The sequence below is a fragment of the Eptatretus burgeri genome, chromosome 17, assembly GCF_056783735.1.
Source record: "Eptatretus burgeri isolate ZD-2024b chromosome 17, Ebu_testis_v1, whole genome shotgun sequence".
NCBI lineage: Eukaryota > Metazoa > Chordata > Myxini > Myxiniformes > Myxinidae > Eptatretus > Eptatretus burgeri.
Genome location: NC_140977.1, coordinates 8,924,374 through 8,949,568, shown reverse-complemented (window position 1 = coordinate 8,949,568; position 25,195 = coordinate 8,924,374). Strand labels below are relative to the sequence as shown.

The 25,195-nt window shown below is 54.8% G+C and overlaps 1 long non-coding RNA gene across 1 annotated transcript; it reads right to left on the bottom strand.

Annotated features, from left to right (window-relative positions):
* Positions 1 to 2,791: 2,791 nt before the first annotated feature.
* On the bottom strand, positions 2,792 to 10,328 carry LOC147009252 (uncharacterized). Its single transcript, XR_015053052.1, has 3 exons — positions 10,120 to 10,328; positions 2,989 to 3,090; positions 2,792 to 2,898 (listed from the first exon to the last, which is right to left on the bottom strand). It is a non-coding gene; the product is annotated as an uncharacterized LOC147009252 (long non-coding RNA).
* Positions 10,329 to 25,195: the final 14,867 nt, after the last annotated feature.

Here is a 25,195-nt window from a genome sequence, read left to right as displayed (position 1 = left end):
CAAACCTCATCACCCTTGCTCCCTCCCTAAGAAGTAAATACACAAACTAAAAAACAAGTGGTCCTCCAGCTTTTCGTTCTCATAGCGACGATATGTCATTCCAGAACGAATGAAGGAATGGACTCCAAAACCTCGCCCGGAGTTTGTGAGAGATATCATGGGTTCGAGTGCAGATGCTGGGAGTGGAGAGTTCCATGTTTATCATCACATCCACTGGCGAGAGTATGTGCAACAGGACTATCTGGATCGTCAGGCCGAAAAGACAATAAAAGACCAGGAATTCCAAGAGAGTTTGGAAAAGAATCGTGAGAGACCTCCAGCGCACGGCACGTAAACGTGCAAAGCGAGCAAAGTTGAAAGCAAAAAAGGCAGCTGATCACTTGGCGAAAAAGAGTAAGAAGGCTGGAGAGCAATGTGAGGAAAAGGTAGGTGAAGAATTTGGAGAATCTGATGAAGAGGAAGAGACAGTGGCAGACAATGCAGAGGAAGCGAGGTTTGTGATGGGTGGAAGATGATTCACTCAGACTGATGGTCAGAGTCGTGGTGGATTCAACTCAAGATCCATCTCGAGGCCTAGTGGCGCGAACACGAAGCACCCTCATATCAGTTTGAAGTGCTTGTTGCATCTTCAGGAGAACTTTGGGCTGGTCATTTTCACGAGGCCACTTGTCATGCACCTGCTGATTGTAACTTGACAAATGTACCTGATGATGCATTGTGCAGTTCAGTTTTGAAAAAAACTTTAAAATAGTGTAATAATTATTTTGTTGTTAAATGTTTTCCCTTGCTTTTCAAAGTTACGATTTGATGTCAAGCTGTTCACCACCATCTCAGATTCACCCCCCCCCATCCAAACCCATGCTCTTTCCTCCTCCATTCATCTGCCCTAAGCCCATCTCTCTCCAAGTTTCCAGTTTTCCCTTCCTTAGAGTTTGCGACTGTATCCATCTTCACCACGTGCGCCCTCCGAACCAACCATTCCTCCCCACACCGAAGTCTCTCTCTATTTTGTCCCTCAACCCCGCTGTTAGACTCTCCTCTTTTTACTGTTCCTTTTATTCTGTTTGGTCATGACCTGTTATATATTCCAGCTCTTTCACGAGCCTCGACTTTGTTCACAAAAAAAATAGAAAAATTAAAAAGGCACTCATTGATCTATCACTCTTCATGTAAAGCACCAGGATGATCGTTAATATTGTTCAGGCTGTGGAAATTCGCAAACCACCATTCAGGTCCCGTAGGTGAGGTCTCTTAAGTACATGTGTAGTTAGCCCGAAACCCGTTGTTTAGAGGGAATTAATGTGATTCATTTGGGCTGCGACGCTTTGAGTCAGTCGTTTTTCTTTTTCTATCTTTTATTTCAAACAAAAACCAACAAGGACGCTCGGTGGGCTTTTCCCGCCTGTTTTCGCACCATTCTTCTCCGCGCTTGGTGTGAGGGAGGAGAAGCGGGGTGGGGCAGCTGGCGCCCGATTGGTGGATGCGCGGTGTGACGCGGCCAGGAAGGAGGAACGCTCCTCTTCGAGACCTTTCTCGAAGCCCCTCGAAGGGGGGTGGAGCAAAGAACGGGGCAGAGCAACAGGGCGGAGCTCCGGGATATAAAAAGTCGGACACGGGAGAAGCGGTTTTGTGGTTGCTCTTGCCCTCTTCCTGTCTTCCGGCTCGCTCGTCCTCTTCTCCTCCTGGTGGCCGCTGGCCTGGTCTGCTGTGGTGCGGTTCCAAGACCCCGCTGGCGGGAAGGAGCGTCCACCATTCCCCCCTCCCGACCTCGGGCATCCACGTTCCCCCCCCTTCTATCCGCGCTGGGATAGCGCCGAAACTCCGTCCGCGGCGTCGAGTGGCCAACACGTGCCGGCGCGAGGTACGCCGGAGAGGCCTCGCCTACCACGCTAGGGCACGGAGTCGCGGCCAGGCAGGACCACGTCGACGGACGTCGGAGAGGGACTCGACGGCCCAAAAGGGAAGTCACCTTTTTCTTTTCGGGGTTTTTGTATGGATCTTGTGGCGCAGTGTCTTGTGAAGTAAAACTGTACAAGTGTTGCCGTGTGTTCGCGTATTCGGTCGGAGCTCTGCATTGTTGTTTTTGTTTTAAATTGATATATGTGTATTCTGACTGTATGGCTGTATATGTGTGCTCTCCGTGTGTCATGTAAATAAAGTGCATTATGTTGAATTGTTCCCCGTTTCGCTGCGTCCTTTCCTTCGTTTGAATCTCCATCTTGCTTCACGTAAAGGGTTCGTAGTGGGCTTAATACGCCTGATAATTAATCGGAACCGTCGAGGCCGACGATAACACCGCTCGGTTATCACTGTAGCACGGAACGGACCGCTTCAGCAGTTCGTGTCCGGAGTCGACCTGCGGCGAGGTACGATCGCCCGGTTTACCATCCGCGTGGGTACTTAGGTAGGTCGAGTTTGGCGAACAACCCTATCCTACGCGGGTGGCCAATTGGCACGATCGTGGTGAGGTCGAAAGGCCCACCCATGACTGGCTCCGGGCGATAGTTCCCGGAGGGTCACGACAGAATTGTCCGTCTGGTGGGCGAGGCGGCCGCCATTCGAGTCGAGCGGCCGATCGCACGCCGGCGGGCGCGAATTCGCAACAATATCTTGGTCCAGATTCCAATACAGGCTAGACAGGTCAGAGGACAGTGCAAGCACGTTGAGGTACTCCAACCCCACAACCCCTTATCTATGGCACAGATAACAATAAATGAGTAAAATGTGATCGAGATGCGATGGCGTGAGGTTTAATCCTTCTCTCGAAAAGGAATATCATTTTACATGTTTGTGCGTTTCACATCATGACATCCTGAAGGGATATTTTTTTCCATTACTTATGGGGAATGTCTGGCAGCACCACGTATCCACATCGTTTTAAATCTTCTGTATTTTTTCCTAAGGAGAAAAGGATTGAAAAGTCAATTTGTTACACACTTTGTGAGGAAGATGCATCCAAAAAAACGAGTTTCAATGCAACGTATTTACTTGAGACAATTCCATAGGGAGATTTTCATTGACGGAGTCGATGGTCTTGGTTCCTTCACAGTAACATCTGGAGAATCTTGAGACCGATTCATCTTTGCATTCCTGAAAAAGAACAAAACTCTTCAATCCATAACCGAGTACAAATTTGCTAAACCAGATATCACACACATTCTCCATGAAAACAAATCTTTCCTTCAACTCATTTACACTCCAATGGATCATTCCTTCACTCAACACGACATAAAACAAGAAAACACGAGAGCGAGGTTGATGGCACGCCATCGTAAATCCCCACGCTTCCCACCGAAAGCAAGGTTGAAAGATGGGAAAACATTCCAAGATTGATGTCAAATTTTCCGTTTAACCCTTTGAAACCAAGGATCCGTTTTACCAGCCGTGATTCAAACCACCATACAACCGAATGGCGGGTTTATCGGCCACTATTCAAACCTCCATAAAGCCGAGCAGCGGGTTTACCAGCCACGCCTTCAAACCTCCGTAGACCCGAGCGGTGGGTTTACCGGCCACTCTTCAAACGTCCATGCACCCGATTGGCTGGATTTTTCGACAGGGAGCCCAGGATAGGGAAGCTGAAAATCCAAGGAGCTCAGGGTTCAAAGGGTTAAAATATTTCTGTTTTGACTCCTGTGACCACAAGTCCCTACCCCCTGGGGCATGAACCAGGGGTCAAATCCAAAAATCGTTGCATATTTCATGAGTCCCAAATGTTGATTGCATGTCCAACATGACATGACAAAGACGTTTCGAAATGTGCCCGTCGTTGCATTTTTTATTTCACCTTTTGACCCCACCCCAGGGGCTCAGGGGCCAACAATGATCATGCTCTTGCATATTCTTGCCATGTGGTGATCATAACTATCAAGTTTGGTGGAGTGATGCACAACTGTTTATGAGGAGAGAAAAGTCCTTCATACCATCTCGACCCCTTTTCAGACTCCTAGAACCTTGAGACCTTGATACCCCTTAAGTCCCTTGACTCCCTATAGACCTCTTTGACCTTATCACCCACTCTTCATTCCCCTTAGACATGCTAGACAGCCTTAAACCCCTTTTAGACTGATTGGACCCTTGACCATTTGGCACTTTTGACCCTTGAGACCACTTCGACCTTTTTGGACACTTCAGATCCCTTCAGACCCCTTTGACATTAACATCCTTTTGAGATTTTATCCTTTGGAGTTTTGACCCAAACTACTATTGGAACGTACCCTTGAGACCATACAGAACCTTTTAGACACACATCATACAAACGTCTACAGTCTTTTTGCAAAACACAGACAATAGTTTTTTGAGCAAGTCATGTGCAAACTCAACCCACACAGAGGGTGGGTACACTGGCAATAATTATTATACTCGCAAATACCATCCATCGCTTCACCGAGGGAAATACTAATGGTGGGGAAGGGAGAGAGAGAGAGCGAGAGGGAGAATAATAGAGAGGGGAAATAATAGAGAGGGGAAATAATAGAGAGGGGAAATAATAGAGAGGGGAAATAATAGAGAGGGGAAATAATAGAGAGGGGAAATAATAGAGAGGGGAAATAATAGAGAGGGGAAAAAACAGCAAGGAAAAGAGAAAGGAAAAGAGAAAGGAAAAGAAAAAAAGGCGAGAGCTGCACTGTAACGGGAGGGGAGGGAGGTGTGGGAGGAGAGTGCTGCCCTGTAACGGGAGTGGAGGGAGGTGTGGGAGGAGAGTTCGACACTAACGGGTGGGGAGGAAGGTGTGGGAGGATAGTTCTACACTGTAACGGGAGGGGAGGGAGGTGTGGGAGGATAGTTCTACACTGGGAGGGGAGGGAGGTGTGGGAGGAGAGTGCTGCACTCTAACGGGAGAGGGAGGGAGGTGTGGGAGGAGAGTTCGACACTGTAAGGGGAGGGGAGGGAGGTGTGGGAGAGAGTTCTACACTGTAACGGGAGGGGAGGGAGGTGTGGGAGGAGAGTTCTACACTGTAACGGGAGGGGAGGGAGGTGTGGGAGGAGAGTTATACACTGTAACGGGAGGGGAGGGAGGTGTGGGAGGAGAGTTATACACTGTAATGGGACTGGAGGGTGGTGTGGGAGGAGAGTGCTGCACTGTAATGGGAGAGGGAGGGAGGTGTGGGATGAGAGTCTACACTGTAACGGGAGGGGAGGGAGGTGTGGGAGGAGAGTTCTACACTGCAACGGGAGGAGGGAGGTGTGGGAGGAGAGTCTACACTGTAACGGGAGAGGAGGGAGGAGAGTTCTACACTGCAAAGGGAGAGGAGGGTGGTGTGGGAGGAGAGTTCTACACTGCAACGGGAGGGGAGAGAGGTGTGGGAGGAGAGTGCTGCACTGTAACGGGAGAGGGAGGGAGGCAGGTGTGGGAGGAGAGTGCTGCACTGTAACGGGAGAGGGAGGGAGGTGTGGGTGGAGAGTGCTGCACTGTAACGGGAGAGGGAGGGAGGTGTGGGAGGAGAGTTCTACACTGTTACGGGAGGGGAGGGAGGGGTGGGAGGAGTGTTCTACACTGTAACGGGAGGGGAGGAGAGTTCTACACTGTAACGGGAGGGGAGGGTGGTGTGGGAGGAGAGTGCTGCACGGTAACGGGAGAGGGAGGGAGGTGTGGGAGGAGAGTGCTGCACTGTAACGTGAAAGGGAGGGAGGTGTGGGAGGAGAGTTCGACACTGTAACGGCAGGCGAGGGAGGTGTGGGAGGAGAGTTCTTCACTGTAACGGGAGGGGAGGGATGTGTGGGAGGAGAGTTCTACACTGCAACGGGAGGGGAGGGAGGTGTGGGAGGAGAGTGCTGCACTGTAACGGGAGAGGGGGGGAGGTGTGGGAGGGGAGTGCTGCACTATAACGGGAGAGGGAGGGAGGTGTGGGAGGAGAGTGCGACACTGTAACGGGTGGGGAGGGGGGTGTGGGAGGATAGTTCTACACTGGGAGGAGGGAGGTGTGGGAGGAGAGTTCTACACTGGGAGGGGAGGGAGGTGTGGGAGGAGAGTGCTGCACTGTAACGGGAGAGGGAGGGAGGTGTGGGAGGAGAGTTCGACACTGTAACGGGAGGGGAGGGAGGTGTGGGAGGAGAGTTCTACACTGTAACGGGAGGGGAGGGAGGTGTGGGAGGAGAGTTCTACACTGTAACGGGAGGGGAGGGAGGTGTGGGAGGAGAGTTCTACACTGTAACGGGAGGGAGGGAGGTGTGGGAGGAGAGTTCTACACTGTAACGGGAGGGAGGGAGGTGTGGGACGAGAGTTATACACTGTAACGGGAGCGGAGGCAGGTGTGGGAGGAGAGTTATACACTGTAACGGGACTGGAGCGTGGTGTGGGAGGAGAGTGCTGCACTGTAACGGGAGAGGGAGGGAGGTGTGGGAGTAGAGTTCTACACTGCAACGGGAGGGGAGGGAGGTGTGGGAGGAGAGTGCTGCACTGTAAAGGGAGAGGGAGGGAGGTGTGGGAGGAGAGTCTACACTGTAACGGGAGGGGAGGGAGGTGTGGGAGGAGAGTTCTACACTGCAACGGGAGGGGAGGGAGGTGTGGGAGGAGAGTTCTACACTGCAACGGGAGGGGAGGGAGGTGTGGGAAGAGAGTTCTACACTGCAACGGGAGGGGAGGGAGGTGTGGGAAGAGAGTTCTACACTGCAACGGGAGGGGAGGAAGGTGTGGGAGGAGAGTGCTGCACTGTAACGGGAGAGGGTGGGCGGCAGGTGTGGAAGGAGAGTGCTGCACGGTAACGGGAGAGGGAGGGTGGTGTGGGAGGAGAGTGGTGGACTGTACTGGGAGAGGGAGGTAGGTGTGGGAGGAGAGTCCTACACTGTAACGGGAGGGGAGGGAGGTCTGGGAGGAGAGTGCTGCACTGCAACGGGAGAGGGAGGGAGGTGTGGGAGGAGAGTTCTACACTGTTACGGGAGGGGAGGGAGGTGTGGGAGGAGAGTTCTACACTGTAACGGGAGGGGAGGAGAGTTCTACACTGTAACGGGAGGGGAGGAGAGTTCTACACTGTAACGGGAGGGGAGGGTGGTGTGGGAGAAGAGTGCTGCACTGTAACGGGAGAGGGAGGGGTGTGGGAGGAGAGTTCTACACTGTAACGGGAGGGGAGGGAGGTGTGGGAGGAGAGTTATACACTGTAACGGGACTGGAGGGTGGTGTGGGAGGAGAGTGCTGCACTGTAACGGGAGAGGGAGGGAGGTGTGGGAGGAGAGTTCTACACTGCAACGGGAGGGGAGGGAGGTGTGGGAAGAGAGTTCTACACTGCAACGGGAGGGGAGGGAGGTGTGGGAGGAGAGTGCTGCACTGTAACGGGAGAGGGAGGGAGGTGTGGGAGGAGAGTTCGACACTGTAACGGGAGGGGAGGGAGGTGTGGGAGGAGAGTTCTACACTGTAACGGGAGGGGAGGGAGGTGTGGGAGGAGAGTTCTACACTGTAACGGGAGGGAGGGAGGTGTGGGAGGAGAGTTCTACACTGTAACGGGAGGGGAGGGAGGTGTGGGAGGAGAGCTCTACACTGTAACGGGAGGGGAGGGAGGTGTGGGAGGAGAGTTATACACTGTAACGGGAGGGGAGGGAGGTGTGGGAGGAGAGTTATACACTGTAATGGGACTGGAGGGTGGTGTGGGAGGAGAGTGCTGCACTGTAACGGGAGAGGGAGGGAGGTGTGGGAGGAGAGTTCTACACTGCAACGGGAGGGGAGGGAGGTGTGGGAGGAGAGTGCTGCACTGTAAAGGGAGAGGGAGGGAGGTGTGGGAGGAGAGTCTGCACTGTAACGGGAGGGGAGGGAGGTGTGGGAGGAGAGTTCTACACTGCAACGGGAGGGGAGGGAGGTGTGGGAGGAGAGTTCTACACTGCAACGGGAGGGGAGGGAGGTGTGGGAAGAGAGTTCTACACTGCAACGGGACGGGAGGGAGGTGTGGGAAGAGAGTTCTACACTGCAACGGGAGGGGAGGAAGGTGTGGGAGGAGAGTGCTGCACTGTAACGGGAGAGGGAGGGAGGCAGGTGTGGGAGGAGAGTGCTGCACTGTAACGGGAGAGGGAGGGAGGTGTGGGTGGAGAGTGCTGCACTGTAATGGGAGAGGGAGGTAGGTGTGGGAGGAGAGTTCTACACTGTAACGGGAGGGGAGGGAGGTCTGGGAGGAGAGTGCTGCACTGCAACGGGAGAGGGAGGGAGGTGTGGGAGGAGAGTTCTACACTGTTACGGGAGGGGAGGGAGGTGTGGGAGGAGAGTTCTACACTGTAACGGGAGGGGAGGAGAGTTCTACACTGTAACGGGAGGGGAGGAGAGTTCTACACTGTAACGGGAAGGGAGGGTGGTGTGGGAGAAGAGTGCTGCACTGTAACGGGAAGGGAGGGTGGTGTGGGAGAAGAGTGCTGCACTGTAACGGGAGGGGAGGGAGGTGTGGGAGGAGAGTTATACACTGTAACGGGACTGGAGGGTGGTGTGGGAGGAGAGTGCTGCACTGTAACGGGAGAGGGAGGGAGGTGTGGGAGGAGAGTTCTACACTGCAGCGGGAGGGGAGGGAGGTGTGGGAGGAGAGTGCTGCACTGTAACGGGAGAGGCAGGGAGGTGTGGGAGGAGAGTCTACACTGTAACTGGAGGGGAGGGAGGTGTGGGAGGAGAGTTCTACACTGCAACGGGAGGGGAGGGAGGTGTGGGAAGAGAGTTCTACACTGCAACGGGAGGGGAGGGAGGTGTGGGAGGAGAGTGCTGCACTGTAACGGGAGAGGGAGGGAGGCAGGTGTGGGAGGAGAGTGCTGCACTGTAATGGGAGAGGGAGGGAGGTGTGGGTGGAGAGTGCTGCACTGTAACGGGAGAGGGAGGGAGGTGTGGGAGGAGAGTTCTACACTGTAACGGGAGGGAGGTGTGGGAGGAGAGTTCTACACTATAACGGGAGGGGAGGGAGGTCTGGGAGGAGAGTGCTGCACTGTAACGGGAGAGGGAGGGAGGTGTGGGAGGAGAGTTCTACACTGTTACGGGAGGGGAGGGAGGTGTGGGAGGAGAGTTCTACACTGTAACGGGAGGGGAGGAGAGTTCTACACTGTAACGGGAAGGGAGGGTGGTGTGGGAGGAGAGTGCTGCACTGCAACGGGAGAGGGAGGGAGGTGTGGGAGGAGAGTTCTTCACTGTAACGGGAGGGGAGGGATGTGTGGGAGGAGAGTTCTACACTGCAACAGGAGGGGAGGGAGGTGTGGGAGGAGAGTGCTGCACTGTAACGGGAGAGGGAGGGAGGTGTGGGAGGAGTGCTGCACTGTAACGGGAGAGGGAGGGAGGTGTGGGAGGAGAGTGCTGCACTGTAACGGGAGAGGGAGGGAGGTGTGGGAGGAGAGTTCTACACTGTAACGGGAGGGAGGGAGGTGTGGGAGGCGAGTGCTGCACTGTAACGGGAGAGGGAGGGAGGTGTGGGAGGAGAGTTTTGCACTGTAACGGGAGGGGAGGGAGGTGTGGGAGGAGAGTGCTGCACAGTAATTGGAGGTTGCAGAGCAAGGATGAGACAAAAAAAAGAGAGCGGGGTGGGGGTCGGGGGAGTTACCAGATCTAGTGGAGGTGTGCGCTCCACCAAGTGCCCTTCTGGTTCTTAATGTGATGGAAGTGGAGAACAGCTGTTCGCACGTGCAGCAAGATCCAAACATTGTTATGAGAGGAAAAGTGACATTGTTCACTGTGTTGTTCGTAAGTAAAAGTTCATTTCCAAGTTTCCACAATGAGGTTATCCTCCCGTCATCACGTGGTAACTTCTTCAGGTTTGTCCAGGTGTGTCGCTTTACCAATTCCCGACTTACACACAGGTGGACTCTGATTGAACGATATCTCAACAAAATAAACTCAATGAAACTCCACACTCAGGAATACAGCACAAGCCAGAGATACGGTTGGAGTACAGACATGGGCCGAATAAACAACAAGGTGTCCCTGCCTCGGGCCTGGTTTGAGGCTCTTCGAGCCCCTTGGAGTCGGACAAGACACAGAAACGGATCACCATCTGCAGGCTGCTTGGAATAAAGCAGCAAGTACAATGTTGTTGTTGTTCGGGTGGTGAAAATAAACTGAACTTGCGCCTGCTCCGGGGCCTAGGCCATCCTGCCAGTACACTGAGCCTGTACTCGTGATGAAAAGATAAAATCAATCAACGTTGTGGGAAAACCCGCGGGAAATACCTTTGTCGACTTTTACTGAACAATCGAAACATCTTGATGGATAAAATAAATCCCTGGTTAATCCTGAAGAGGATAAAGTTCGGAATTCTCAAACGCGCCATCTTCACGGTTTTCCGTTCACAGCGAACTCAGTCAGAACAGGTTGCCAAGACAACGCGTCATTGTGACATGACCGCGTCATTGTGACATCAAACGTGGAGTCACTCACATGCCCCCCGCCCTCTCAATGACAATGACAATGACGAGTTGAAGTGCAGTAACTATCGTTGATTCGAACTCGTGTCGGTGAGGAGAAAACACCAGAACGTTCGATCCGTGATTGTTTCCCTCGGGGCGAGCCACACGTGATCGTGATTAAACCCTCTTCATGAAATATTTTATTAAATGTAAAACTTCCATTATCAACGTCCTGATGATGACTCTGTGTGTCTGGTGTGTTCCCTTGGATGATCGAATCTCTCATTTATTTCAAAAAAATCTTCATATTTCACCGTTAAACCTGACGGTGTGTTCAGTGCAGCGTTGTTTTGTATGACGTCATGACGTAACGAGGGTCTGCGCAGAATTAACTGCTCCTTCACTGAAACATCGACATGAAGGGGAGGGAGAGGGAAAGGGGAAGGGGGAGGGGAAGGGGAGGGAGAGGGAGAGGGAAAGGGGAAGGGGAGGGAGAGGGAGAGGGAAAGGGGAGGGGAAGGGGAAGGGGAGGGAGAGGGAAAGGGGAGGGGAAGGGGAGGGAGAGGGAAAGGGGAGGGGAAGGGGAGAGAGAGGGAAAGGGGAGGGAAGGGGAGGGAGAGGGAAAGGGGAGGGGAAGGGGAGGGAGAGGGAAAGGGGAGGGGAAGGGGAGGGAGAGGGAAAGGGGAGGGAAGGGGAGGGAGAGGGAAAGGGGAGGGGAAGGGGAGGGAGAGGGAAAGGGGAGGGGAAGGGGAGGGAGAGGGAAAGGGGAGGGGAAGGGGAGGGGAAGGGGAGGGAAAGGGGAGGGGAAGGGGAGGGAAAGGGGAGGGGAAGGGGAGGGAAAGGGGAGGGGAAGGGGAGGGAAAGGGGAGGGGAAGGGGAGGGGAAGGGGAGGGAAAGGGGAGGGAAAGGGGAGGGAAGGGAAGGGGAGGGAAAGGGGAGGGGAAGGGAAGGGGAGGGAAAGGGGAGGGAGAGGGAAAGGGGAGGGAAGGGGAGGGAGAGGGAAAGGGGAGGGAAAGGGGAGGGAAAGGGGAGGGGAAGGGAAGGGGAGGGAAAGGGGAGGGAGAGGGAAAGGGGAGGGAAGGGGAGGGGAAGGGGAGGGAGAGGGAAAGGGGAGGGGAAGGGGAGGGAGAGGGAAAGGGGAGGGAAGGGGAGGGAAAGGGGAGGGGAAGGGGAGGGAAAGGGGAGGGGAAGGGGAGGGAAAGGGGAGGGGAAGGGGAGGGAGAGGGAAAGGGGAGGGGAAGGGGAGGGAGAGGGAAAGGGGAGGGGAAGGGGAGGGAGAGGGAAAGGGGAGGGGAGGGAGAGGGAAAGGGGAGGGGAAGGGAGGGAGAGGGAAAGGGGAGGGGAAGGGGAGGGAGAGGGAAAGGGGAGGGAGAGGGAAAGGGGAGGGAAGGGGAGGGAGAGGGAAAGGGGAGGGGAAGGGGAGGGAGAGGGAAAGGAGAGGGGAAGGGAGAGGGAGAGGGAAAGAGGAGGGGAAGGGGAGGGAGAGGGAAAGGGGAGGGGGAGAGGGAAAGGGGAGGGGAAGGGGAGGGAGAGGGAAAGGGGAGGGGAAGGGAGGGAGAGGGAAAGGGGAGGGAAGGGGAGGGAGAGGGAAAGGGAGGGAAGGGGAGGGAGAGGGAAAGGGGAGGGAAGGGGAGGGAGAGGGAAAGGGGAGGGGAAGGGGAGAGAGAGGGAAAGGGGAGGGGAAGGGGAGGGAGAGGGAAAGGGGAGGGGAAGGGGAGGGAGAGGGAAAGGGGAGGGGAAGGGGAGGGAAAGGGAGGGGAAGGGGAGGGAGAGGGAAAGGGGAGGGGAAGGGGAGGGAGAGGGAAAGGGGAGGGGAAGGGAGGGAGAGGGAAAGGGGAGGGGAAGGGGAGGGAAAGGGGAGGGGAAGGGGAGGGAGAGGGAAAGGGAGGGGAAGGGGAGGGAGAGGGAAAGGGGAGGGGAAGGGGAGGGAGAGGGAAAGGGGAGGGAAGGGGAGGGAGAGGGAAAGGGAGGGGAAGGGGAGGGAGAGGGAAAGGGGAGGGGAAGGGGAGGGAGAGGGAAAGGAGAGGGGAAGGGAGAGGGAGAGGGAAAGAGGAGGGGAAGGGGAGGGAGAGGGAAAGGGGAGGGGGAGAGGGAAAGGGGAGGGGAAGGGGAGGGAGAGGGAAAGGGGAGGGAAGGGGAGGGAGAGGGAAAGGGGAGGGAAGGGGAGGGAGAGGGAAAGGGGAGGGGAAGGGGAGGGAGAGGGAAAGGGGAGGGGAAGGGGAGGGAGAGGGAAAGGGGAGGGGAAGGGGAGAGAGAGGGAAAGGGGAGGGGAAGGGGAGGGAGAGGGAAAGGGGAGGGAAGGGGAGGGAGAGGGAAAGGGGAGGGGAAGGGAGGGAAAGGGGAGGGGAAGGGGAGGGAGAGGGAAAGGGAGGGGAAGGGGAGGGAGAGGGAAAGGGGAGGGAAGGGGAGGGAGAGGGAAAGGGGAGGGGAAGGGGAGGGAAAGGGGAGGGAAGGGGAGGGAGAGGGAAAGGGGAGGGGAAGGGGAGGGAGAGGGAAAGGGGAGGGGAAGGGGAGGGAGAGGGAAAGGGGAGGGAAGGGGAGGGAGAGGGAAAGGGGAGGGGAAGGGGAGGGAGAGGGAAAGGGGAGGGAAGGGAGGGAGAGGGAAAGGAGAGGGGAAGGGAGAGGGAGAGGGAAAGAGGAGGGAAGGGGAGGGAGAGGGAAAGGGGAGGGGGAGAGGGAAAGGGGAGGGGAAGGGAGGGAGAGGGAAAGGGGAGGGAAAGGGGAGGGGAAGGGGAGGGAGAGGGAAAGGGGAGGGGAAGGGAGGGAGAGGGAAAGGGGAGGGAAGGGGAGGGAGAGGGAAAGGGGAGGGAAGGGGAGGGAGAGGGAAAGGAGGGGAAGGGGAGGGAGAGGGAAAGGGGAGGGGAAGGAGAGGGAAAGGGGAGGGGAAGGGAGGGAGAGGGAAAGGGGAGGGGAAGGGGAGGGAGAGGGAAAGGGGAGGGGAAGGGGAGGGAGAGGGAAAGGGGAGGGGAAGGGGAGGGAGAGGGAAAGGGGAGGGGAAGGGAGGGAGAGGGAAAGGGGAGGGGAAGGGAGGGAGAGGGAAAAGGGGAGGGAGAGGGAAAGGGGAGGGGAAGGAGGGAGAGGGAAAGGGAGGGAGAGGGAAAGGGGAAGGGAAGGCGAGGGAGAGGGAAAGGGGAGGGGAAGGGGAGGGAGAGGGGAGGGTGGGAGGGGGAGGGAGAGGGGAGGGTGGGAGGGGAGGGAGAGGGGGAGAGGGGAGGGGAGGGGAGGGGAAGGGGAGGGGAGGGGAAGGGGAGGGAGAGGGGAAGGGGAGGGAGAGGGAAAGGGGAGGGGAAGGGGAGGGAGAGGGAAAGGGGAGGGAAGGGGAGGGAGAGGGAAAGGGGAGGGGAAGGGAGGGAGAGGGAAAGGGAGGGGAGGGAGAGGGGAGGGGAAGGGGAGGGAGAGGAGAGGGGAAGGGGAGGGAGAGGGGGAGGGAGAGGGGAGGGAGAGGGGGAGGGAGAGGGAGGGAGAGGGGAGGGAGAGGGGAGGGAGAGGGAGAGGGAGGGTGGGAGGGAGGGAGAGGGGAGGGTGGGAGGGGAGGGGGAGGGAGAGGGGAGGGTGGGAGGGGGAGGGGGAGGGAGGGGGGGAGGGAGAGGGGAGAGGGGAGGGAGGGAGGGGGAGGGAGAGGGGGAGGGGAGGGGGAGGGAGAGGGGAGAGGGGAGGGGAGGGAGAGGGGAGGGAGAGGGGAGGGTGGGAGGGGAGGGAGAGGGAAGGGGAGGGGGAGGGAGAGGGAGGAGGAGGGAGGGGGAGGGGGAGGGAGAGGGGAGAGGGGAGGGGGAGGGAGAGGGGAGGGAGAGGGGAGGGAGAGGGGAGGGGAAGGGGAGGGGGAGGGAGAGGGGAGGGAGAGGGGAGGAAGAGGGGAGGGGAGGGGGAGGGAGAGGGGAGGGGGGAGGTAGAGGGGAGGGGGGAGGGGAGGGAGAGGGGAGGGGAGGAGGGAGAGGGGAGGGGAGAGGGAAAGGGAAGGGAGGGGAGAGGGAAAGGGGAGGGGAGAGGGAAAGGGGAGGGGAGAGGGAAAGGGGAGGGGAGAGGGAAAGGGGAGGGGAAGGGGAGGGGGAGGGAGAGGGAAAGGGGAGGGAAGGGAGAGGGAAAGAGGAGGGAAAGGGAAGGGAGAGGGAAAGGGGAGGGGAGGGAGAGGGAAAGGGGAGGGGAGAGGGAAAGGGGAGGGGAGAGGGAAAGGGAGGGGAGAGGGAAAGGGGAGGGAAAGGGGAGGGGGAGGGAGAGGGAAAGGGGAGGGAAGGGAGAGGGAAAGAGGAGGGAAAGGGGAGGGAGAGGGAAAGGGGAGGGGGAGGGAGAGGGAAAGGGGAGGGGAGGGAGAGGGAAAGGGGAGGGGAGGGAGAGGGAAAGGGGAGGGGGAAGGGGAGGGGGAAGGGGAGGGGGAAGGGAGGGGGAGGGAGGGAGAGGGAAAGGGAGGAGAGGGAAAGGGGAGGGAGAGGGAAAGAGGGAGGGGAAGGGGAGGGAGAGGGAAAGGGGAGGGGAAGGGGAGGGAGACGGAAAGGGGAGGAAATGGGAGGGAGAGGGAAAGGGGAGGGAAATGGGAGGGAGAGGGAAAGGGGAGGGGGAGGGAGAGGGAAAGGGGAGGGAGGGAGAGGGAAAGGGGAGGGGGAAGGGGAGGGGGAAGGGGAGGGGGGAAGGAGGGGAGGGAGAGGGAAAGGGGAGGAGAGGGAAAGGGGAGGGGAGGGAGAGGTGAGGGGAAGGGGAGGGAGAGGGGAGGGGAAGGGGAGGGAGAGGGGAGGGAGAGGGGAGGGAGAGGGGAGGGTGGGAGGGTGGGAGGGGGGAGAGGGAGGGGAGGGAGAGGGGAGGGTGGGAGGGGAGGGGAGGGAGAGGGGAGGGTGGGAGGGGAGGGGAGGGAGGGGGAGGGAGAGGGGAGGGTGGGAGGGGAGGGGGAGGGGAGGGGGAGGGAGAGGGGAGAGGGGAGGGGAGGGGAGGGGAGGGAGAGGGGAGAGGGGAGGGGAGGGAGAGGGGAGGGAGAGGGGAGGGAGAGGGGAGGGTGGGAGGGGAGGGAGAGGGGAGGGAGAGGGAAGGGGAGGGGAGGGGAGGAGGGAGGGGAGGGAGGGGGAGGAGGGAGGAGGGAGGGGGGAGGGAGAGGGGAGGGGAGGGAGGGGGAGGGAGAGGGGAGGGGGAGGGAGGGGAGGGAGAGGGGAGGGGAGGGAGGGGAGGGAGAGGGGAGGGGAGGGAGAGGGGAGAGGGGAGGGGGAGGGAGAGGGGAGGGGGAGGGAGAGGGGAGAGGGGAGGGGAGGGAGAGGGGAGGGAGAGGGGAGGGGGAAGGGGAGGGGGGAGGGGAGGGAGAGGGGAGGAAGAGGGGAGGAAGAGGGAGGGGGAGGAGAGGGAAAGGGGAGGGAGAGGGAAAGGGGAGGGGAAGGGGAGGGAGAGGGAAAGGGGAGGGAAGGGGAGGGAGAGGGAAAGGGGAGGGAAATGGGAGGAAGGGGATGGAGTGTGAGGGGAGGGAGAGGGGAGGGAGAGGGGAGGGAGTGGGGAGGGAGTGAGAGGGGAGGGAGTGGGGAGGGAGTGGGGAGGGGGAGGTAGAGGGGAGGGGGAGGGGGAGGTAGAGGGGAGGGGAGGGGAGGGAGAGGGGAGGGGGAGGGAGAGGGGAGGGGGAGGGAGAGGGGAGGGGAGAGGGAAAGGGGAGGGGAAGGGGAGGGAGAGGGAAAGGGGAGGGGAAGGGGAGGGGGAGGGGAAGGGGAGGGAAAGGGGAAGGGGAGGGAGAGGGAAAGGGGAGGGAAAGGGAAAGGGGAGGGAAAGGGGAGGGGAAGGGAGAGGGAAAGGGGAGGGAGGGAGAGGGAAAGGGGAGGGGAGAGGGAAAGGGGAGGGGAGAGGGAAAGGAGGGGAGAGGGAAAAAGGGGAGGGGAAGGGGAGGGAGAGGGAAAGGGGAGGGAAAGGGGAGGGAAGGGGAGGGGGAGGGGAAGGGGAGGGAAAGGGGAAGGGGAGGGGAGGGAAAGGGGAAGGGGAGGGAGAGGGAAAGGGGAGGGAAAGGGGAGGGGAAGGGAGAGGGAAAGGGAGGGGAGGGAGAGGGAAAGGGGAGGGAGGGAGAGGAAAGGGGAGGGAGGGAGAGGGAAAGGGAGGGGAGGGAGAGGGAAAGGGGAGGGAGGGAGAGGGAAAGGGGAGGGAAGGGAGAGGGAAAGAGGAGGGAAAGGGGAGGGAGAGGGAAAGGGAGGGGAGGGAGAGGGAAAGGGGAGGGGAGGGAGAGGGGAGGGGGAGGGAGAGGGAAAGGGGAGGGGGAAGGGGAGGGGGAAGGAGGGGGAAGGGGAGGGGGAAGGGGAGGGGGAGGGAGGGAGAGGGAAAGGGGAGGAGAGGGAAAGGGGAGGGAGAGGGAAAGGGGAGGGGAAGGGGAGGGAGAGGGAAAGGGGAGGGAAGGGGAGGGAGAGGGAAAGGGGAGGGAAATGGGAGGGGAAGGGGATGGAGTGTGAGGGGAGGGAGAGGGGAGGGAGAGGGGAGGGAGTGGGGAGGGAGTGAGAGGGGAGGGAGTGGGGAGGGAGTGGGGAGGGAGTGGGGAGGGAGTGAGAGGGGAGGGAGTGGGGAGGGAGTGAGAGGGGAGGGAAAGGGGAGGGAGTGTGAGGGGATGAAAAGGGGAGGGAGTGTGAGGGGAAGGAAAGGGGAGGGAGTGTGAGGAGAGGCAAAGGGGAGGGCGTGTGAGGGGAGGGAAAAGGGAGGGAGTGTGAGGGGAAGGAAAAGGGAGGGAGTGTGAGGGGAGTGAAAAGGGAGGGAGTGTGAGGGGAGTGAAAAGGGAGGGAGTGTGAGTGGAGGGAAAGGGGAGGAATTTGTGAGTGTGAGGGGAGGGAACGGGAGACCGAATCCTCATTGTTTCCCTGAAAAAGAACAATACTCTTTAATCCACAACTCAGTGAGTCCAAATGTGCTGAACCAGATATCATACACAATCTCCATTTATACAAATATTCCCTTCAAATCACTTGCATGACAATTGATCCTTCACCCAACACCACATAAAACAACGAAATACAAGAGTGAAGTCGATGTGACACCATCGTAAATCCCAACACTTCCCACCTAAATGAAGGTTGAAATTTGGGAAAACGTTCCACCAAGATTGACCAAATACCAAATTCTGAGTTTACAAATTTTCCGTTTTGACCCCTGTGACCATAAGTCCTTCCTTCATACTTCATACTGTTGTGGTTCCGGGTATTGGTGGAGAGCACGACCGCTCGGCAGAGCAGTGGAGTCGGCTCCACCGAACACACCGGAATTTAGGTCATGATCCTCGGATAAGTCCGAAAGGCACGGCCCCTTACAGGACCATGAATCACCAATAATTCGACCGCGTGGGGTAGGGTTAATTAACAACTTCAATATACCTAAGTACCCACGTGGCAAAGCTTACCGGGGAATTCACACCCTCAGCTAGGCTCGGGTGGAACGAGCCGTGACCGTGCTCGAACCGTGTGTAACCCGGACGGATGGTTTCCGAGGCCTGTCGGTCCATTTGAACAATTTGCCGCTTCACTATTTCCCAACACGCACCATGCTAAGCCAATGAAAGAAACACAGAAACGAGCTGGTACATTCAACAAAAGGGATATTTATTTAAAATAATAATTGGGGAGGGGAACACAGAGCAGAGTTATTGTGAATACAGAAAGGTATCAAATATACAAGAAATTCCTCAAACAATTCTACTTAGAGACAGGGCCCACGGACACAAACACGCACACAAAAATACCCAGAAAGAGATGGACTTTGAGGTCTTTATTGCCCCTTCAGCTCGGAGGGAAGACGAGCTGAGGGAAGAGAACGTGCCGGTTACCTGGCCGCTTTCACACGGCTGGACGACCGCACCTTCCTGGAGCACCAGTCGCCAAAGAAACGGACCAGGGCAGCCGAACCCAGAGGAGGCGAGACGAGGTGATCTCCCATGATGAGATGGTCGACCGCTTGTTGTAATGCGCCAGACGAGACGCCTCGAATGCGCGGGATCCAGGCAGCCGCAGTTGCAGACAGAAGCGCCTCGAGCAGACGGGACGCACTCCTCAATTCTCTTTCGTCGTCCTTTTTGGGGCGCAGTCCGCTGCCCCCTCGCCTGCTCCCCTTGGGTGGACGTGTCGCAGCTCCGCCTTCTTGAGAAGGACCGCCCCGGCTTTGGTCCGTGCGTCGCCCATTGGGCAGAAAACGACGCATGCCCTTATTTGGAGCCAAACCAGAACGAAACGCTTCGTGACCATATTTGGTGCGAAATCCACACTGCTTGGGATATGGAATTCTGCCCACACACACGCCCACATGCCGGCAAACGCACGAAGAATGCCGCGAGCAGAGTTTTGTTGTTGTTGTTGTTGTTGGGGTAAACATCCTATCCATAAAATAACTGCGCAGTGCACGTACACTTAATCACCAATTAAACATAGGACGGGACCCTACCTTGAAACACATACTTACCGATATAACTGATCTATATGACCTGGCTGTTGTGCGAAGTAAGCTTCCAAATTCGCAACAATACGTCCTCCAATGTTGATCACAAGGACAAAATTTCATGAAGAAATGTTTAAAATGTTCCCGTAATTGAATGTTTTGGTGTTTGACCTTCTCACCTCATCAGGGTAGTGCTAAGAATGAGACTGCACTCACAGCTTCTTGCCAAGTGATGATCATAACTACCAAGTTTGGTGAATTTCTTTCTAACCGTTTAGGAGAAAGAGTGGCGGATGGACAGACACAGACACAGACACAGACAGACAAACAGAGCCAATTACGAAAAAGCGTGTGGATAATCAGTAAATAAATTGATTAATTTAATTAATGAGGCTCCCAGCGTTGGCCAATGATTCATCAGCATGACGTCCTTTGATTGGACGGCCCTTAAATTGATCTATCACCCCTTAGGTAAACCAACAGGGTCCAACATGACCATTTACATCACGGTCAAAATTCAAAGGTAACCCCCCAACCCCCCAACCAGGGTGAGGTTTAATCCTCCCACCAAGCGTTTCCACCCAACGTGAGCGGACGTTGTTTTCACCCCTGTTGTTGTCTGTGAACACAATATCTCAAAAATTTGTGGCCGGATTCAGACGAAACGACATGGATGAGTTGGGTGAGGGAGGAGAACACTCCGATTACATTTTGGTTCAGGTCTGAATCCAGATCCGATTTATCAGTGGATACAAAACGTGAACTGTTCAGCCTGGCAGAGGTCCGCGCTCCACCGAGTGCCGTCCAAGTTTTTTCTGTTCCCATCGATCTGTTTCGAGTTCAAGAGCGATGACCATCAGGTGAAGTCTACCTGTCCAGTCGGCGCAATGACGTCGAGTATTATAACACACAGTAAATCTCATTTCTACACAAATGACTCGACCAAGTCACGAGTTTGTGACCTCTGGACCGTCCAGTCGTCCGCCCACAACTACTTTTAACACCTCAACGCCAGTCTGGACTGGTTGTTGTGGTGATACGTACATATCGGAGGTGCTCTCGGGTGTCCGGGTGTGGAACCTCCATCTTGACCGAGTGCTGTTCGGTGTGTGCATTTAACCCGATTGGATGTGAGCCTGACTGCAGTATCTTCTGAACAAATATCAGTACTTGTTTGCTCATTGAATCCACATGTTTGCAACTGAAACCAATCAATTGCAACATTATATTCATTCATACTTCACCATCACGTGTGCAAATGGAAATTGATAAATCTTTCAATCATCTATCAGATCTCAATCATGAACAAAAAGGGGCCACAGGTGAACTCTCAGTTGTCTGAGAGAAATGGAGTGGGTATGAGAGGAACAGGAAGAACACTATCAAATGAGACATAAGCAACCATCGTTGATCAAGTCATGAAGAATGGACTGACCATGAGAGAGAAGCTGGGCAGTGGGTGAAACCCAATCTCAGTGTACACCTCTACACTGTCTGTTGTGTCTTGTACTGCAAGGTCAGGTAAGGGAGCATGTGCCGAAGCAGCGCTGCATCCACTTTCCGCCGGTACTCCAGGGACCTCCGTCTTGCCATCCCCCAGGCAGATGCCTGGCCAATCCCCATCTCCTTGAGATGCCGATCAACCTGCTGCAACCACGTGGTCGGCCCATTGGCCTCCTCCACTCACGAGGCTCCCTTGCTGAGAGAATCTGGTGAGCAGGATCAGCATCAGGAAAACGAGCCACATGACCATACAGCCGCAGCTGACTCTCACGGACGATACAGGTAACAAATCTCATTTGAGTCTTTCTCAGCAACCACTCGTTGGACACAAAGTCCGACCAGCGATCGCCTGGAAATGAGTCGAACATAGTGTCACTGCATCTCACAGCATTCTCAGTACCAGAGTATCGTTCAGACATCAGATTGATCAGTTTCGGTGGCACCCCACGAAGACCGAGAATCCTCCAGAGGGCTTCCGGATTCATTGAATCAAACGGTTTGCAGAGATCAACAAGCTGCAAGCATCTCCTGCAGAAACTCTCGTCTGTGTTTGCTGAGGACTATAAGCAATTGAGAAAATATATTTTTTTGGTGTCATTTAGTTTTCACTCAACTGCAGATTGTATTCCCATCTGTCAACATTCAATCTATTTTTGGAATTGAAAGAAACCCTCCTTCTAATGGCAGAAGACGACTCTTCACAGAACAACAGGTGACTGCAATCGGGGACGTGGTCATTGCAAACAATGCCATCCATCGAAAAGACATTCAGAGCAGGATCATTCAGGACAATGATATCCATTTCCTTGTATTATCCATGCCACTGTAGTTTGGTAATGACTGACCATGTCCTCGAGAGAAACCAATTTAAAAGCAAGTGCACAGGGACAGGAACACTGAAAGGGTAAAGAAGATCTGGTATCTACGATATTGGTTACACTAACAATGTGGAGTTTACTGTAATCTTTATATTGCATAATCTGTGATACTCGTTTTTTTCCAAACAACAATGGAGCTTGATGTCAGTCTTGCTCCACATGAATATGCATTTGTGGATGAGGCTGCTTTCAATTTGAGCAAAAAAAAACATGTGGACAAAATATTGGTAATCGAGCCACAGTTGATGTCCCGAGTCAGCGTGGAGGAAATGGAGGAGAATAATGTGTGCTGCCATTTGTAGAAACGGTGTGATCTCCCATAATGCCACCAGGGTCCCATAATAGCACAGCATGCTTGCTGGTGTTCCGAGATTCAATGTATGAAAGTCTTATCCCCTGAGAAGAGAGTGGTGGAAGAGCCAGAGCTAACAAACCTTTTCGTTGCGTGGGATAATGTCAGCTTCCACCACTCTCTGCTTGTCCGAGGGCAGTTCGAAGCTTGTGCACACTCCTCAATGGTGTTCCTCCCACCATACTCCCCTCCGGTTGTCATTTTTTATTTTCCCACCGAGCATATTGCAAAACGTATGACCGTAATCTCCATGAGCAGGCAACACTTCTCCAGGCCAGGGAGGAGGCACGTCAAGACATCACTGCAGATGCAAGTCAAGAGTGGCTTCGCCATGCAAGAAACTTTTTTTCCAGCATGTTTGACCACAGGAAACATTCTGTGCGATGTTGATGGGAACATATGGCCTTGCAGAAATCAAAGGCTGGATGCTCAATAAGCGTATGACCGTAATCCCCAAGAGCACGCAACACTTCTACAATCCCTCTTTTTCGTTCAAAAAGTTGTTTCAATTGTAATTATAGCAAAGTATGATTTTTATGGACAAGGTTTCAGTGATGTCTGTGTCATCTGGGGCTAAGTCGACTGAAAACAAAAGAAGATACACACTTTTGGTAACATGTATTGTCACGTGACACAATAATTCCCAATAGAGTAAGAAGAGTAAACAGGCAGAAATGGGATTAAGAAATAATTAATGAAAAAAGGGTAAACATTCTGATGTTCATATTTTGAATTTACTGCACCTTTGTGAAATGGTTGATAATGTGAGATTTTCGTTTGATGACAAATCGATGATTTTCATGAGAGTCGTTGATTTTCGCGTGTATTTTCAGATGTGACGACATCATTGCATTTTGCAAAGGATTGTTGAAGTTTTGCAAACGACAGGACCATTTTGATTCGTGTGTTAACCGTTTTGGTATCGTCGAGTATTTTCATGAAATGTGTTTGGGCGATTGAGAAAAACTAACACCAAAAAAATTTAAACGACTGCAAGACTTTAATCAAATGACGGAGCAAGAATTAGGAGAACGAGCACACGAACCGTGAGGTGGTTGAGTCACCACCCCTTACAGTGACGCACACACACACACGGATACTTTGAGACCGAGTAGGGTCTCAAACAAGGAGTTTCAGAAGGATGAGGAATGTCATGGCAGTGGGTGGAGTCATCAGCCAAGAGAGAAATGGGATTTTCCAGAGTCAGAGAGATCATTGATGAAGATCAGGAATAGGACTGGGCCCAGAACACTGCCTTGGGGCACTCCAGCCTTGACAACGAGAGGAGATGAAGGGATGCCGTCCAGTCGAGTCCCGATGAGAGCCACACGTTGGCTACGAGAGTATAGAAAGTCAGGAAGCCATGTGTGGAGTTGGTCTTGGATGTCGTAGGCAGAGAGTTTGGAGAGTAATGAGGGATGCCAGACTGTATCAAAAGCGCCAGATATGTCGACAGGGAATGCCCTGATCTCATGTCTGACATTGAAGGCCTCCATCCATTGTTGGGTGAGTAGAAGCAGCATGTCCAAGGTAGAGTGACCTGGTCTGAAACCGAATTGGTGATCTGAGATGAGGTTGTTAGAGTAAAGGAATGATTTCATGTCAAAATCGATCATAGATTCCATGTCCTTGCTGATGATTGGAAGTAAGCTAATTGGTCTGTAGTTAAGGGGATCAGTTTTTGTACCTTTTTATGTAATGCTGTGATGTTGGTGGATTTCTAAGCAGATGGAAGATTACCTTGGGAAAATGATTGGATGAAAGGGGAGAGAGAGGATGTACAAGAGCCGCAGAGCAGGTTTTTAAGACACGTGAGCTAATGCCGTCCAGTCGAGTCCCAGAATCGGAGTCGACGGTTGAAAGAACCTTCTCCACCTTCTAAAGTACAAAAGTAACAGAGACTCCTGGATAGGTGGGTGGCTCCGACGGTGATGGATTGGTGGAGGGGGGGCAAGAGGAGGCTCCGACGGTGCAAGCAGGAGGTTAAGATGGGATGTGGCAGGACGTGGGTGAAGATGGTGGGAGGGGTGGGAAGGGAGTAAAGTCGGAGGGGATGGGATTGGGGGCAGGGCTGGGCAAGGAGAGGGGGGCCGATGGGAGGGCCAGGACGAGAGGAAGATGGGAGGGGGTGGTGTGGTGGGGAAGCTAAGAGGGGAAGCTCAGAATGGTGGGACAAGGAGCAGGCTGAGGGTTGGGGGAGGGGCAGGACGAGCGGGGAATCCGATAGGTTCCAATAATTTAATTGCATTAACATGATGTACATATCAAATTGAAACCATTTGTAATATTTTAAGACTAAAACTAGATAAACGACTGTTTTTTAATCATTTTTTTGAAAAAACTAGCAAATACAACCCATCACTTCGCTGACAGGGATATTAAGGGTGGGGGAGAAAGAGGGAGGGAGAGAGAGGAGGGAGGAGAGAGAGGAGGGAGGAGAGAGACAGGACAGCGGAGCTCGAAAGAGGGGAGGTGGGGAGAGCGACGCCTCACCAAGCGTTGCTCTACACTGCAGGGATGGGTGTGAGGAAGGGTGTGTGTGTGAGAGAGAGAGAGAGAGAGAGAGATAGAGAGATAGAGAGATAGAGAGATAGAGAGATAGAGAGATAGAGATAGAGATAGAGATAGAGATAGAGATAGAGATAGAGATAGAGATAGAGATAGAGATAGAGATAGAGAGAGAGAGAGAGAGAGAGAGAGAGAGAGAGAGAGAGAGAGAGAGAGAAAATGAGAGAGAGAGAGAGAAAATGAGAGAGAGAGAGAGAGAGAGAGAGAGAGAGAGAGAGAGAGAGAGACTTTTGAATTTTATTACAAAAGTATAAAATAAATTTTACAAACCATTTGTGAAAAAAGAAACAAATGTTAAAGAAACATTTTTAGGAAACAGAACATAAGCAATTCATGGATACATCAGAAGGAAAAAACAAGTGTTTCATTTGTAACACAACAAAGAACATTTTTCACACACCATTTATAAATAAAATCTTGCCCTTTCCCACACCTGCGATAGTGTAGGTACTCCAGGTGGATTTGAGAAGAAATGAAAGTTCTATAAGTCAAAATTATATCACAAGCTGAAAGATCACCACTTTCCACCTTCTTTTTTCTGGTTTTATAAATTGACATTTTCGCCTCAGTGATCAAAAAATTAACCACAACCAGACTTCCATCTATCTCTTTGTAAGTCCAACAAATTATGAACTGAAAGGAAATCTGACCCAATAAAGTGCTGGACAAAGGTCCTGGAAGAAGGAATGGCTGCAAAGAGGGGTTGTAAAAAATTGGTTCCTTCAGAAACATTGAGGTGGTCAAAGAACTGGTCTCACGACGCAGTGACAAAGCTTGCGAGGCATTGATGACACTGCAAGTACAGAGGAAGCGATGACACATCAATCTTTGGGAGGTCGAGAAAAAAAGCTCACGACCATATCCCAGCCGACCTGCTTGCTTCAGCACAGGTCAGGTCAGGTATGGGAGCATGTGCCAGAACAGCGCGTCGCTGCGTCCACTTTCCGCCGGTACTCCAGGGGCCTCCGTCCGGCCATCCCCCAGGCAGATGCCAGGCCCATCCCCATCTCCTTGAGATGATGGTCAACCTGCTGCAACCATGAGGCACGTGGTCGGCCCACTGGCCTCCTCCACTCATGAGACTCCCTCGCTGAGAGAATCTGGTGAGCAGGATCAGCGTCAGGAAAACGAGCCACATGTCCATACAGCCGCAGCTGACGCTCACGGACTATGCAGGTAACAAATCTCATCCGAGTCTCTCTCAGCAACCGCTCGTTGGACACAAAATCCGACCAGC